Consider the following 14,598-nt stretch of genomic DNA (forward strand, 5'->3'; position numbering starts at 1 on the left):
CAGCTTTAGGTCAGATGGCCAGAAGCAATTGTAAGAAAAGCCAATAAGGTAGAAAGACTGTGCTCATGGACAGCACTTGCTTGGTTTTAGCTAATGCACTTTGATCTACCTGAGACTTTCTAACCATCCACATCTGTTCACCCACCATCTCCTGAGCACTGTTCACACGACCTACCGTCTGCAGGATGACCTGGGAAATACCCCCCCACACACACACACACACAGTTTCTCTGTTTCTTCCTAGTGTTCTTTAAACACAAACTAACAAACTATCTGTAATAGTTCACTGACCATTACAGCACAGTGTAGGGGGACAAGAGACTTTACAGTGAAAGGGGCACAGCCCCCATAGTGGCATTTCTGAATAAGCAGGAAGGTCTGTTTTCAGGACACCCTCCATCCAGCTGTGGCAGCTTCTGTGCCATTGCCTTAAGATCCCCTGCCATGGCTCCACGGGTGCTTGTCTGCAGTATAATCTCCCTCTCCATACTGACTCCAGGAAGCATCTCCATCACTGTCCTTTTCTGACATTTGAAGTTTGGCATCATCTGAAAGAAGTTTCCGCCTTCGAGGCCCCAACACAAAAATGTCTAAAGGCAAATTCTAGCATCCCCCAGAACTCCACCATGGTCATCTCTCCTTATTTATAAAAGTCTATATGAAATGTCTAGATAGGGAGCCAAAGGTAATTAAGACCATGCTCCTTCGTGTCTCCATTGCATCAATTAAATCTCATCTAAAACATGTTATCTGTAATTCTAAACATGGGGGAAAGGTTAGAGCCGATGATGATTCAGAATCAGAGAGTAAATAAAAACATTCCTCTTTGACACAAAGACTGCCTAGAGACAGGAAGTTGTTGCCAAAGGATATTTCCCTTTAAAACCATCAGATTTTCGATGTTCTTAGAAGACAATATTAAGAGGTCATTTCCTTCTGAGAGCCCACATCAAAGACTAAAGAGCTTCCAAAGGAAACAAAAGTTCAGGGCTGCCCACGCTTCTTAGTTATTTTTGACATAATGAAACCAGGTTAACACACAATAGTCAAGGTTGAAAACTTAAGTTGTTAACCTAATGTTATATTACCACTATATTGAAACAAGTTTCAGGACAGCAAATTACGAGCGGGACAATTCCTGGATTAAAGTAATCATAAGGAGTAACACCCAGGCTTATAGTTGGCGTAGCTGAATAACACATCATCCTACATGTGTTTCTATTACATATTCCACTTTACACATAAGCACATGCACATTTAGACAGTTGAAGCAAAAACTTCAGATCTTGTTTGCTAACTCTTGGAAGCAGTGCTCATCATCCAATGAATAGCAACTGAACTCCAGCCCAGATTTGGGATAGATGGACAGAAATGTGCATGCATATGTGCATATGTGATTCTATTGCTGTGACATCTGCAATCAGAGATAGGGCCTATTTTGAATTAAAAAATGGCAGGGCATCAGTAATCAGCTCCATGTAATCTAAGAAGGGTGACGATAAGGACTTTGGAAGGCCAAGAACCCACTGGAAGGAGACCCAGCCTGGTCCAGGAAGGCAGGAATCTTGGGTTGTGATCCAGGGAGAATGCTTGTCTCAGTTTTCCAGGACAACTGTAACTGATGTTTACTGTAGAGGTTACTGTGTGTTTAATATTGTGTCTCTGTGCTTCCAGATATGCCCCACATTGGACTTTATAGAATCTGCCTGAGTCAGTCTAGACATTCTATCTAGTTGGATGTTTCTCCCCATGAAAGAATAGCCTCCCTAGGACCAAAGTCATCTCCCATGGTTCTTTATGTTGCTTAGGGAGATCACAACCACAAGAACTGAGACAATCGGTGATCAATGTTGTGCCTGCTCTACGCCAGGGAATGACATCAATATCCCTTCTCCACCTCCACACATTGTGTCACCTTGTTTAAAACATAAAGGTCAGAGAGGAAGCATTTGCACATTTGCTCAAGTTCATCCCAGTGGTACATGGCACAGAGGGACCTGACCTGGAACGTTCCATTCTGTTTCCAAGGTCCCCGCCAGGGTAGCACCTGGGCTCTGACTCTTAGTAAGTTTCCTCTACACAGCTCTGGGCAGTTCAAGGGTTTAAGGCTCTGATGGAATATAACTTTGTCTGTACACATCACTGTAATATCCTCAGGCTCCGATCCTCTGTACATGGTGTCCTCATCGTGCCTTACGGTCAGGGACTGGAGACTCCCTCAGAAAATACAAGGGTCAACTCTAAGTTCTTGGAGGAAAACGTCTAAAAAACCACGATGCTCTTGAAAGTCCTCAAGCTACATGGAAGCGCCTCTGCCTGCTGGCTCCCTGTCCCACTCTCAGGCTCCCTCAGCCCAACATTTCCTAGCTGGCCTCATGTTTCACAGGTTCTTTTAAGCCCTTGTGCCAAGCTCTAGTGCTCATAGCCCATAGCATACAGGGTCACCTTCTTAAAATATTGTTTTAACTTAACTATATTGTTAATAGTAACATGTGGCTCATGGTGACCATGGCGGGCAATGGGGATCTATATTATACTTTCTGTTATATTAGGATGCTTATTCTGTTCATTAGCAAAAAAAAAAAAAAACTCCCATTTTTTTCATAAAAATAAATTACATTAATAGGGTGACCCTCCTCCAGTGGCTGCGGAGAGTGTTCATAGGCTTTCAGAATGAAAACCAATCCCAGCTTTGAGACTGAAGAAAGGGCGATGCATCTAAAACACTTTTGCTTGTGGAGGATCCATTTTAACCAGGCGATGGTTAGCCAGTCCCGAGGACAGTGTGACCTTCAAGTCCTCAAGTGAGAGGCCATCAAGGCTTTAGTCACCTAGAAGTCTATGGCCACAGAGCCCTAGTTCTTCCCCAGTGGAGCAACCCTGGAAAGGGTGAGGAGAATTTATAAAGATGGGTCTTTTAAAACTCTGTACCCCAAAGCCAAAGAGACAAGCACCTACTTTTCTGCTCTGTGGCATATACCAGTGCTTCAACAATATTTCATACCGATTCTATGATTTCCCCTCAGGGTATACCTAACACTTATCATTTTTGTATTCCTAGTGATCCAGATTAATCTTAGCAGCAGCTATATTAACCTCTAGGAATTAGCTCACTTTTTCAGAAAGCCATGAATGTTTGATGTGACCACTTAGACAGTGGCTAGGGAAAAGCACTAGACAGGCTACAAACACAAGTGTCTCTTTTGTTCGTTTCAAAAGACGTTGCTGAGTTCCTGCAAAAAGTCCACTGAGCTACAAAAAAGCTCACAAAACTCCCAGAAATCTTGGGAATCTAGAGCAAAACACTCGTCTGCAAACTTTCCTAGAGACATGAGTTACATTTGTAAGGATTCAGTATGAGACATGGCTCATCCCAATCACGTTTTGTACTAAAAGATTTATGAGGGCAGTGTGAGGGGGTGCTGAGAAAGAGAGAGCTGTAGGACCAGAATTTTAGATGCCAAATGACAGAATAGATGACATTTTAGTTCCTGTCTGGGGTGTCCCCAGTCACTTTTGCACACATGGTAGACGAGAGTCGAGGAAAAATAGTGGCGTTTGTATGAAATGAGGGTCAGGAGAGTCCTAGACCCTACCCTGCATGTCACCTACCAAGTCCCTTCATAAGCACACAGAGAGAGCAGTATGTTAATTGAAAACCCAAGTTTATGACTCTCTTCTCTCCCCTCTTATGCTCACCCAGCCTCAGGCACAGGCAGTCGGGTTTACGGATAGGTCTGGGAGCCTGTCTGACTGTAATGACTGAGCCTTGCTGGCTCTTATACTGGGAATGCATATAGCTGAAATTATTGCGTGCCTGAGATTTACTAATGGTATATACAATAGTTTGGTAGTCATTTGAGATAGCTGGACTACTATGCATTTCCATTTGCAAAGCATCTAAGAGTAATTGCTTCGTGAATTCAAAGGTTATTACTGCTCATTGAGGGCGTTCTGGTTCCAGAAGTAAGAGCCCGAGACAGCTCTGTTGGGTTTGGTGATCAGTGGGAAATCTCCCTCTCCATTTTAGTTTGGTTTGAATAAAAATGGTCACAGTTCTTCAAGGATAATCTTTGCAGCAGTATTATTATCTGTTGAGGCACTTCAGCTATTTGTCTTGTTGGATCCTATGAGAATGTCCCACCACTGTATAGGTAAGTGAAGGGCACGGATGGTTTCCTAGTTGCAGGATATATAAAGATGTCAGCTGATTTGTTTAGGCTAGTCATAGATGCTCATTGTGTCTGTCCATTACAAGTTGAGGATGAAATGTTGGAGATCAATAAATTCCATCAGCTCTCCTCAGGCAGCCTGAAAGAAACAGTATTCTTTACCAAAAATCTCAAGGAGTAAATTGTCTTTTGCAGGAAATGTGTGGTTGACACAGAACCAAATAAGTGACCTCCATTTTTTTTGTTGTTGTTAATTTTATGGCGAGCTAGGGTGCAGATTATTTATGCTGCTTTCATAGAATGAACAATAATTTGGCCTTGACAGATTCAAACCCAAGCTCTGGAGTTAATTAAATAGGAGAGGACATAAGATGTTTCTTTCACTGCTGCTTTGATAGAATATGCTAACAAAGCAACTTGGGGAAGGAAGGGTTTATTTTGGCTGACAGTTCCAGGATCTACAATCCATCATGGCAGGGAACTCGTGCTGTGGGAGCTTGAGGCAGCTAATCATATTCATAGTTGTGAAGCAGAGGGACATGAATGTTAGCACTAAACTAGCTTTGTCCCTTATATCCTTATATCCAGGATTCCCAACCAGAGAAAGGTCCTGCCCAGAGTGAAGACAGAACTTCCCACATTAGTTAACCCCATCAAGATAATCCTATGTAGGTATCCCCAGAGACCCATATCTCTCAGGTAATTCTAAGATTTATTTTGATTGATATATATGTATATGTGTGACTGTATAAATTTATGTGCACTGAATGAGGCCAGAGGGTGTCAGATTGCCTGGAACTGGTATTATAGGCAACTGTGAGCCACCATGTATGTGCTGAGAACTGGTGTTACAGACAGTTGTGAGCCACCATGTGTGTCCTCTACAAGAGCAACAAGTGCTCTTAAACACGGAGTCATCTTAACAGCTCCTCCCACCTTGGTCTAAATCTCATCAGGTTGCTGATTAACATTAAACATCTCAAAGTGTTTACAAGTGATGGTCTTGTAGTTACACACAAGTCGGGGGAGGTCTTTATTAGTATTTAATTTGTAATACAAGGCTATTGTATATTGTACTGATTTTCTCCATTTTAGAAATGTGGCACAGAACAAAGGAAGCTATACAATTAGAGACCCAACCAAGCTTCATACACATCTAACTGCTTTACCTCTGTATCAGCTGCATTTAATAAATAGGTATTATCCTAAAAAATGAGTGGGCTTCCATAGCCTAGAGAAATATTCTGTCTAGTATATACAGATTTGGGTTTATCTCCCTCTATTAATTCCAAGGGATTTGTGGAAGGCTGAATTTCAAATACAGAATGGCTTAAAGAAATCTTTAGTGAATGAAAGATGTTCTTTTTTTAAAAAAATAAATTTTGTTGGCTTTTGGACCAGAGTTCACATATATTTATTTTATTTCTTTTTTAAAAATTAAAATATGGACTGGTGAGATGGCTCAGTGGGTAAGAGTGCCCGACTGCTCTTCCGAAGGTCCGGAGTTCAAATCCCAGCACCCACATGGTGGCTCACAACCATCCGTAAGAAGATCTGACTCCCTCTTCTGGAGTGTCTGAAGTCAGCTACAGTGTACTTACATATAATAAATAAATAAATCTTTTTTAAAAATTAAAATACAACTACATCATTTTCCCACTTCACTTTCCTTTGTCCAATCCCATGGATTTGTCTGCCCTTGCTCCCTCTTGAAATTGTGGCCTCTTTTTCTTTAGTTGTTATTGTTTTGCACACACACACACAAACACACATACACACCCCTAAATATAAAATTTAACTTGCTTAGCTCATTTAAATATATATACATATGTGTGTGTGTGTATATATAATTTCAGAGCTGACCACTTGGTATTGGGTAACCAACTAAGGGGCTTATGCATTGGGAGGACAACTTCTTCCACTGTCAGCATCTTTTATCCATGGGTAAGACCCTGTAAGATTTCCCTCCTTTGATGTTAGCATTGTATTGGTATTGTACTTCTTCGGTCTTGTTTAGGCAGCCATATTGCTGAAGTATCATATGTGAAACTTCCCTGTCACTTGAGTGATTATTTTTTCTCTAAAAAGTTTTCAACTGATGCCTGAACTACATTAACAGGGACAGGATGACCTGAAAAGCCATGCATGTTGAAGCTGTGTAATATGTAATGACATGAAGCTACGGTAATATTCAAACAATGGCATTAAAGCTACATAATATTTAGTGTGCATGAATTTTGAAAAAGAGAATCTCTCAGAAACCCCTTGACCTTGCACTGATAGTAGCAAAGGCCATGGTGCTGATGAAGTATTACCACTGCTGAGTGGTCCTCACCACCGTTGAGTGATCTTCACCCCCATTGAGTGGTCCTCACCACCATTGAGTGGTCTTCACCACCGTTGAGTGGCCCACACCAATGCTGAGTGGTCCTCACCATCGTTGAGTGACCCACACCACTGCTTAGTTGTCCTCACTGCCATTGAGTGGCCCACACCACCACTGAGTGGTCCTCACCACCGTTGAGTGGTCCTCACCACCACTGAGTGGCCCACACCACTGCTGAGTGGTCCTCACCACCGTTGAGTGGTCCTCACCACCGCTGAGTGGCCCACACCACCGCTGAGTGGTCCTCACTGCCATTGAGTGGTCCTCACCACCGTTGAGTGGTCCTTTCACAGGTTATTGATATACTTTTCTCCAAGCATTTAGCTTTTTACATTTTAGTAATATATTTATTACATTTTAGTAATGAATTCTAATAAAAAAGAAATTGCACCAGCTAATATAACCAAGATATAAATAAGATGCAGAACAAGCAATCATTTATCAACTTGTTCAAGATATCCCTGCTCTGTGGCTAAGACCACGAGCTGCTCTTGCAGAGGACTTTGGTTCAGTTTCTAGGACCTAAATGGCAGCTCACAATTATCTGCAACGCCATTTCCAAGGGACCCAACACCCTCTTCTGACCTCCTTGGGCAATAGGCATATATATGGTTCATATACAAACATGTAAGAAAAACACTCATACACCTTAAATTTTTTTTAATCTTAAAGGAGTCCATGGAACTCTTAGCCTTGCTCTTTTTAAAAAGAGAAAATGTTGGCCATGATGGCACATCACTTTGATTCCAGCACTCAGAAAGTAGAGGCTAGCCTGGTCTACAAAACCAGTTCTGGTACAACCATAGCTACACAGAGAAACCTTGTATCAAACAAACACACACACATATACACACATAAACACAGAAAGAGAGAGAGAGAAAAAAAGAGACAGACAGACAGACAGACACAGAGAGACCAAGAGACAGACAGAGAAAGAGACAGAGAGACAGAAAGAAGTTGGTGGGTCTCCTCTACTGTACATTTTTACATAAAGTTTTTGCTTGCATTGAATTGTTTTCATACAGGGGCTTGGCTATACACATAAATGTGACTCAAATATTTTTTATAAAGTCCATGTCTTAAATTCATAGACCAGCAAATTATCTATTCAATTGGTTAACATATTTTACATACTTAGTTCATTAGAAAAGTGTAGTTATTAAGTCTATTGGATGTCTCAGTAAATTAACCCAATAAAGGAAAAGTTCCCATTGACCCTGCATTGTCATGGGTGAGTCTGATGTCAGCGTTGGCACAGGTAGGTAGTGTGTATCTGAAGATGCTCTGGTCATCTCTTGGAGATGTGGCTTAGAGACATGTTAAACTTTAATACTGCATTCCATCTGATAATGAAGATTTGATTGGTGCAGCATAATGCTCTACTCTATCTTGCAGTGGAGGATTGGATTGCTATTAGATGGTGTTCTCTCCTGTTGATGTATCTCCTAAGGCAGAACAACACAAAATTAACAATGAAACTTCCCCTTGGAAAAACTATGTTTCATACTAAACATCTTGTACAAGGAGAAGTGATGACATTAAAGCCACATCATGTTTAATTGCAGAGGCCTTTTGTTTCAGAGGTATTTTTTAAGAACTTTGGGAGTTGGCAGCAGAGTTTCTCTCAGCTCCACATCTTCACAGCCTCCTCCACTGCCAGGGTCCCCTCCCTCATGGATGCCCTCACCACCAGTGGGGAGCTCCACCTACTCAGCAAACTCACTGGGCCCATAGCTCACAGGAATGTTCACTCCTGCTGAGAACTCTGTGAATGTGGAGCAAAGGAATAATGATAAGCATCAGTCCCTTTATTTCCAAAGTCCCCATAGTCATTAACAGTCTGGCAGCAGGAAGAGAGAGAGAGCCACTGGGCCTGCTTTGGGCTTTTAAAACATCAAAGCCCCCACCTAGTGACATACTTCCTCCAACAAGGCCATAATTCATAATCGTGTCACTCCCTGGTGACTAAGCATTCAAATCTATGAGCCCATGGGGCCATTCTTACTCAAACCGCCACACTCTCATACAGTATCAAGTAGAAGAGCTACATGGCCCTAAATACTCTGGTTATTACTTTTACCTTTCACAACTCACTACAAGCACTGAATTTTTAACTATTACCATCATCTCTTCTTTACCAGAATAGCACTGTGCTGGAAGCACACAGCACGAAAGCTTTGGAGGACAGTACGTTTCATCTAGCAGTGATTGTTTTAGATTCTTTCATGCCTTTTCAGGGCTTGATCACTGTCTGAGAGTTTTTTATTGCTGTGAAGAGACACCATGACCATGGCTACTCTTACAAAAGAAAACATTTAATTGGGGCTAGCTTACAGTACAGAAGTTTAGTCCATTATCATCATGGCAGGAAACATGATGTTGGATAAAGAGCCAACAGTTCTACATCTGGATCCACAGACAGCAGGAAGAGAGACCGAGCCACTGGATCTAACTTGAGCTTCTGAAATATCAAAGCACACCCCCCCAACCCCAGTGACACACTTCCTCCAACAAGGCCACACCTACTCCAGTAAGGCCACACCTACTCCAATGAGGTCACACCTCCTAATAGGACATCATCCTGTGTGCCTATGAGGGCTGTTTTCATTCAAACCACCACAATCTCTCTTTTCTTTTCATTACTAAATAATGTTCTACTGTCTCAATGTAGCAGTTTCTTTATCCATTCCCTTACTGAGGAACATCTTGACTGGTTCCAGTTAAATAGGAAAAGGAAAAGAATACATGAAAATGATATAATTATAGTTTCAATGTATCCAAAGTGTCCTCTGTACACTGAAATGTAATCCTAATATGGCCATATCACACATGAGTTGCTAAATGGGAGTATTACTACAAAATAAAGGCAGGCTGGTATTTTAAGAAATTGCCTTACATGCCAAAATGTAAAGGCATAAATAGCATAAGGTGACAGCACATGAATGACATACAACAAAGAAGGCAAACTTACCTTGCTGTTGAGATCTAAGCACTAGAAGTAGATAACCCAGTTGATATGTGCTTGCCGGACACACATAGGGACCTGAATTTAATCCTCAACATGCACATAAAACAGCAGCAGCAACAACAACAACAACAACAACCAAGCATGATGGCTCATATATTGCATAAGTACTGGGGAGCACTGAAGAAGTAGAAAAAAATGGGTCCCTGGGCCAACCAGTCTAGCTGAGTAGTGTGCACCAGGGGCAGTGAGAAATCCTGATGCAAACATAAGCTGGAGAGCAATAAAAGAAGACACCTTGCATTGACCCCTGGCCTCCATATGCACACACCCACATGAACCCATATATACAGCATGCGTGCACACACACACACACACACACACACACACACACACACACACATCAGAGGGGGAAGGGAGGGAGGGAGAGAGTTAAAACCACGGATCTAACTCATTCCCATTCTTCTGGTTTCATCCTTCAAAGTTTCCAGTCCCTAATAATACTCCTCACACGGCTCCCCCTAGAATTGTCTATCATTTTACCTGTAACTGGGATTATCTCTGCATACTTTAGTACACTCTTTAGTGGCTCAGCCTAAGTCCTATTACGACCGAGAGGAACACTTTCTTTGTTCATCCCTCACTGCCTCTATTAGCCAATTTTCTGTTTCTGTGACAAAATGCCATGACCAAAAGCAACAAGAAGGAAAGGAGTTTGATTTAGAGTTCTGCCATCCTCATGGCAGGGAAGGCATGACCACCGGTGGCAGGAGTAGCAAGCCTGCTAACCACACTTTTATTCAGACACAAGAAGCAAAGAGAGCCAGCAGGTAGCAGGACGAAGCTATAAACTCTTAACTCTGCCCCCTCCAGGGACACTCATCCTTCAGCATGGCTCCACATTCTGTATGTTCCATAGCCTCCCCAAACTGTATCACCAACTGCTGGCCAGATGTTCAAGAGCATGACCCTATAGCGTGCATTTCTCACTCGAGCCCCCACACCACTGACTGCCCAGCACCAATAGCAATAATTTTGCAGCAGCCTACATAGTGCTATATAGGTGCTTCCATATTTACTAAGTGCCAAAGTGAAGCAAAGAACAGCGTAGAAGATTTGTCACTTGGATAAACCAACATCCCAATAAGGCCATCATAATATTTTCACTGTGACAAGTCACTTTTGGTTAAACCTGAGTTGAAAGGATCATTCAGGAATGCTACGCACTGGCTTTCTATTGTCGCTGCTTCCTTCTGTAGAAATTGTTACTTTCATTCAGTATTGTCATTTCTGGGGCTAGAAGCTCTGTTTAAAGTGCATGGGAATTATATTGTCTAAGCAATGTTGCATGAGAGGGGAGAGAGAGAGAGAGAGAGAGAGAGAGAGAGAGAACAAAATAAACTTCCTCTTTGTATGCCCTAAGAAGCCTGAGGAGTGTTTTGAAAGCCATTAGAATGTTCTTGGCTTTTAAATAGTTGATCCTGTCTCCACCCAGATATTCCTGATTTCCCCCTTTCAAGCACCCACTGGTTGCCAAACTAGCTCATGTTTTCATTTAGTGAGGTGCAGAGCGAAGCAAGTATTTAACACAAAACACAGCGACACCCAGAAACCATGAAGGCAACAGGAACGCCAGAATGCACACTACTCCTAATGCTTTCAGGTTGAGTGCTTGAATTGGGACATTTTCCAGAAAGCAATCCCATAAGGGGTTCGTTAACGAAACAGATTGGTGAAGAAAAAACGATCAAAAGCACATACCATTTCCAATGCTCAAAAACCACCGCTACTAACTAGTTTTAGAACAGATGGAGTCCGCCTGGGGCACTCCTTCTCAAATTCCACCACAGGCTGTTCCTGCCTCAAGGGTACTTTAAGCCATGAATGGCTTCTTGGCACAAATGTATCTTATGCCTTAGCATCTGACTTACTCTGCCCAAAGAGAACGTGGGAGAAACATGATTTTTGTCAGCCAGCTCTCATTTCTTGTTTCAAATCTTGACTTCTTCTGCAAACCTGGTGTTTATTTACAAGATTTTTAGGGTAATTAAGTCAAACAGGAATATCAAGTATGTGTGTGTGTGTGTGTGTGTGTGTGTGTGTATACATACACATGTATATATATATACATATATATATACACACACACACACACACACATATATATATATACACACACATATATATATATATACACATATATATATGATGTGCCAACTGTGTTGCCTAGAACTGTCTATTGAACTTCTGACCAGTGGCTTTGCTGTTGCATGACCCACCCGATTTCTCAACTCAGACTAGCTAATGTGTTTTCTTTTGTGGTCATATGACACAGAAGCCGGTTTGTCTGTGGCTTTCGTTGTTCCCACCCAATCAAGTTAACTCTCTGGCACTCAGTTGTAACTGTTCCCTCACCCTGGCAGTGTCCATGAATAGTGTTGTGGGGAGGGGAGAGTGGGTGAAAGCAACCCTGGTTAAAATGTCCACTGTTCTTCCCAAAGGTTACATGACAGTGTCTTCAGGACAGCATTTCTATTTGTTTCTTCTTTTCCAGATTCCTGCAATAAGTGGTGGTGGCTTTTGTTTTTGCTCTTGTCTTCTCTCCCAAGATGGCTATGTTCCCCTGGTATGTTATGGCCCAAAGTAAGGGACAGAACCCACAATCCTTTAAAAGGCACCGAAGTCTTCACTGCAGTCTTTGTCACTTGCCCACACAACAGTCTCTCCACCACCATCTTGGCTGAGTAAGAACAAAACTGTACAGTGCTCTAGAGATCCTTGGAGCTCTCAGACACAAGATGAACCTACGTCGAAGCAGGTTTTTCCCCCTAGACCTTGGGAAGATACATGTGTTCCTAGACAGAAGGTGGCTCCAGGGTCACTCAGTCACATGTCACACATGGAAGACTTGACTGGCTAGAGAGATGGCTTAGCAGTTAAGAGCACCAACTGCTCTTCCAGAGGTCCTGAGTTCAATTCCCAGCAACCACAGGGTGGCTCACAACCATCTGTAATGGGATCTGATGCCCTCTTCTGGTGTGTCTGAAGAGAGCAACGGTGTACTCATATACATAAAAAACAAATAAAACTTTACAAAGAACTGATACTAAAATAGTTGCTAGGCAGTGGTGGCACACGCCTTTAATCCCAGCACTTTGGAGGCAGAGGCAGGCGGATTTCTGAGTTCAAGGCCAGCTTGGTCTACAGAGTGAGTTCCAGATCAGCCAGGGGTATACAGAGAAACCCTGTCTTGAAAAACAAAACAAAACAAACAAAAACAAAAACAAAAGCCAAGAAAGACTTTACCTTTGTCCTCTTCAAATAGTATGTTTTAGGAAATAAAACAAAAACCTCATAGTTTTTAAAGCTGGTTCTGGGACCCAGATTATGTTCATTTGGAGTATTTCCTTTTTGATGTGAAACTTAACGTTTAGTTAAGAAGCAATCATTTTCCAGTAAGTCAGTATAGAGAGATTTGGTTTTTTAGTAGACTGCACAGAGACCTGACTTTTCTGAGCCTTCTTAAATGAATCTAAGAAATGTGATCCAAAATCCACAACTCTGATGCTAACTTCACTTCTAGTGTAATGTGAGAGTCAGCCTTGAACATTCCGGGAGAGGTTTTAATGGAAAGAGGAGTGGAAGGTCAGAAGCAATCAAGCATTTACAGTGTTATTCTCCCTGCGTGTCTCTCACTAGTCTCTCTGTCTCTCTGTCTCTGTCTGTCTGTCTGTCTCTGTGTGTGTGTGTGTGTGTGTGCATGCGTGCGTGTGTGTGTGTGTGTGTGTGTCTGCCTGCCTGTCTGTCTGTCTCTCTATATCTTGTTCTTCTACACACACACACACACACACACACACACACACTGCAAGGGTCTTGAATTGAAAAGTGATTCATGATCCAACTTTGACTTAAACCTCTAATCCCAGTGTGATGTGAAAAAACACCAAGCTGTGTTGTTTCAGTTGATGTTCATTATCTTCATCAGTGCACAGGGTCACAGCCAAGGCCCCAGATTCTGGGCCTGAAACTCTAAAGATGGGAGCTAATCTTTCTCACCACATATACCATTATCATCCTTCCTATTCACAGCATCCCATGGGTCATGAGACATCCAAGAGGCTGGCTGAAAGGTCTCTCTGAAAGGTCTCTCTCATCTTCAAAGAAGAAGTCGGTTGTACAAATCTAGAAATGTCTCCAAGTGAGGAGATAAGGCACTGCTGCCTTGTGCCCTATGGCCAACCTAAAGCACTCTGCGTTTGCAGGGTTCTGTTTTGGTGGCAGGGATGTGGCAAGGGGGTCCTTGTTTGTTTTTCTGGTTTTGTTGTCACCAAAACCCCAGGCAGTACATGCATTTTGTCTGTGAGTCATAGGATCTGAAAACACATCCCACAGGATATGATCATTTCATAACTTGGTAGGTACTCTGGGGGGAAAAAAAAAGATATTGATTATGTGAAACTTGAAGTTTAGAAAAATATATTTATATCCCCCTGGCAATGGGCAAAGGGACACCCTGTGGGTGGTGTTGCTCTTCTATCAGTCAGGAGCAGAGCACATGGCAGTCCTTGGTTCACCCTAGCTTGATGCCTGGCTTGGTGGCCACAGCTGTACTATACCTAGTACACATAAAAGTCAAATCAAATCCAGGCAACACCAGAGGAGGAAGACCTGAGACAGAGACCTGCATTCCACCATGCCACGTGGTGCTGGCAGGGGAAGGCACACAGACCTGCTCTCTACCTCATGATATGGATGGGTCACAGATACATGGAGCCCACCTACCACCAGGCAACACAATGAGGGAGGAAGAAGACTGAGACCTGTGGACCACAGACCTTCCCTCCAGTGCCCAGCACAGGTAGGCTGTAGACACCTGCTTAGCACCATGTCCCCCAGCACAGACAGAGAATGTCATCCAGGACCCCCAGCCTTGTGGACAGCCTACGGTGGAAGCCACCACAATGTGCCAGTATGAAGTGGTCGAAGGGGAAAGAAAGAAAACTGGAGCAGTTTGGGCATTATGAAGAGAGACTCGAGGGCAGAGAGGAGTAGCCTATTGTGACAGGCTAGCCCCA

The 14,598-nt window shown here is 42.7% G+C and overlaps 1 non-coding gene across 1 annotated transcript; it reads left to right on the forward strand.

The window, feature by feature from the left end:
• Positions 1 to 14,008: 14,008 nt before the first annotated feature.
• LOC115029971 lies at positions 14,009 to 14,152 on the forward strand. Its single transcript, XR_003835523.1, has one exon. It is a non-coding gene; the product is annotated as a small nucleolar RNA SNORA48 (small nucleolar RNA).
• Positions 14,153 to 14,598: the final 446 nt, after the last annotated feature.

The sequence above is a fragment of the Mus caroli genome, chromosome 18 (assembly GCF_900094665.2).
Source record: "Mus caroli chromosome 18, CAROLI_EIJ_v1.1, whole genome shotgun sequence".
Taxonomy (NCBI): Eukaryota; Metazoa; Chordata; class Mammalia; order Rodentia; family Muridae; genus Mus; species Mus caroli.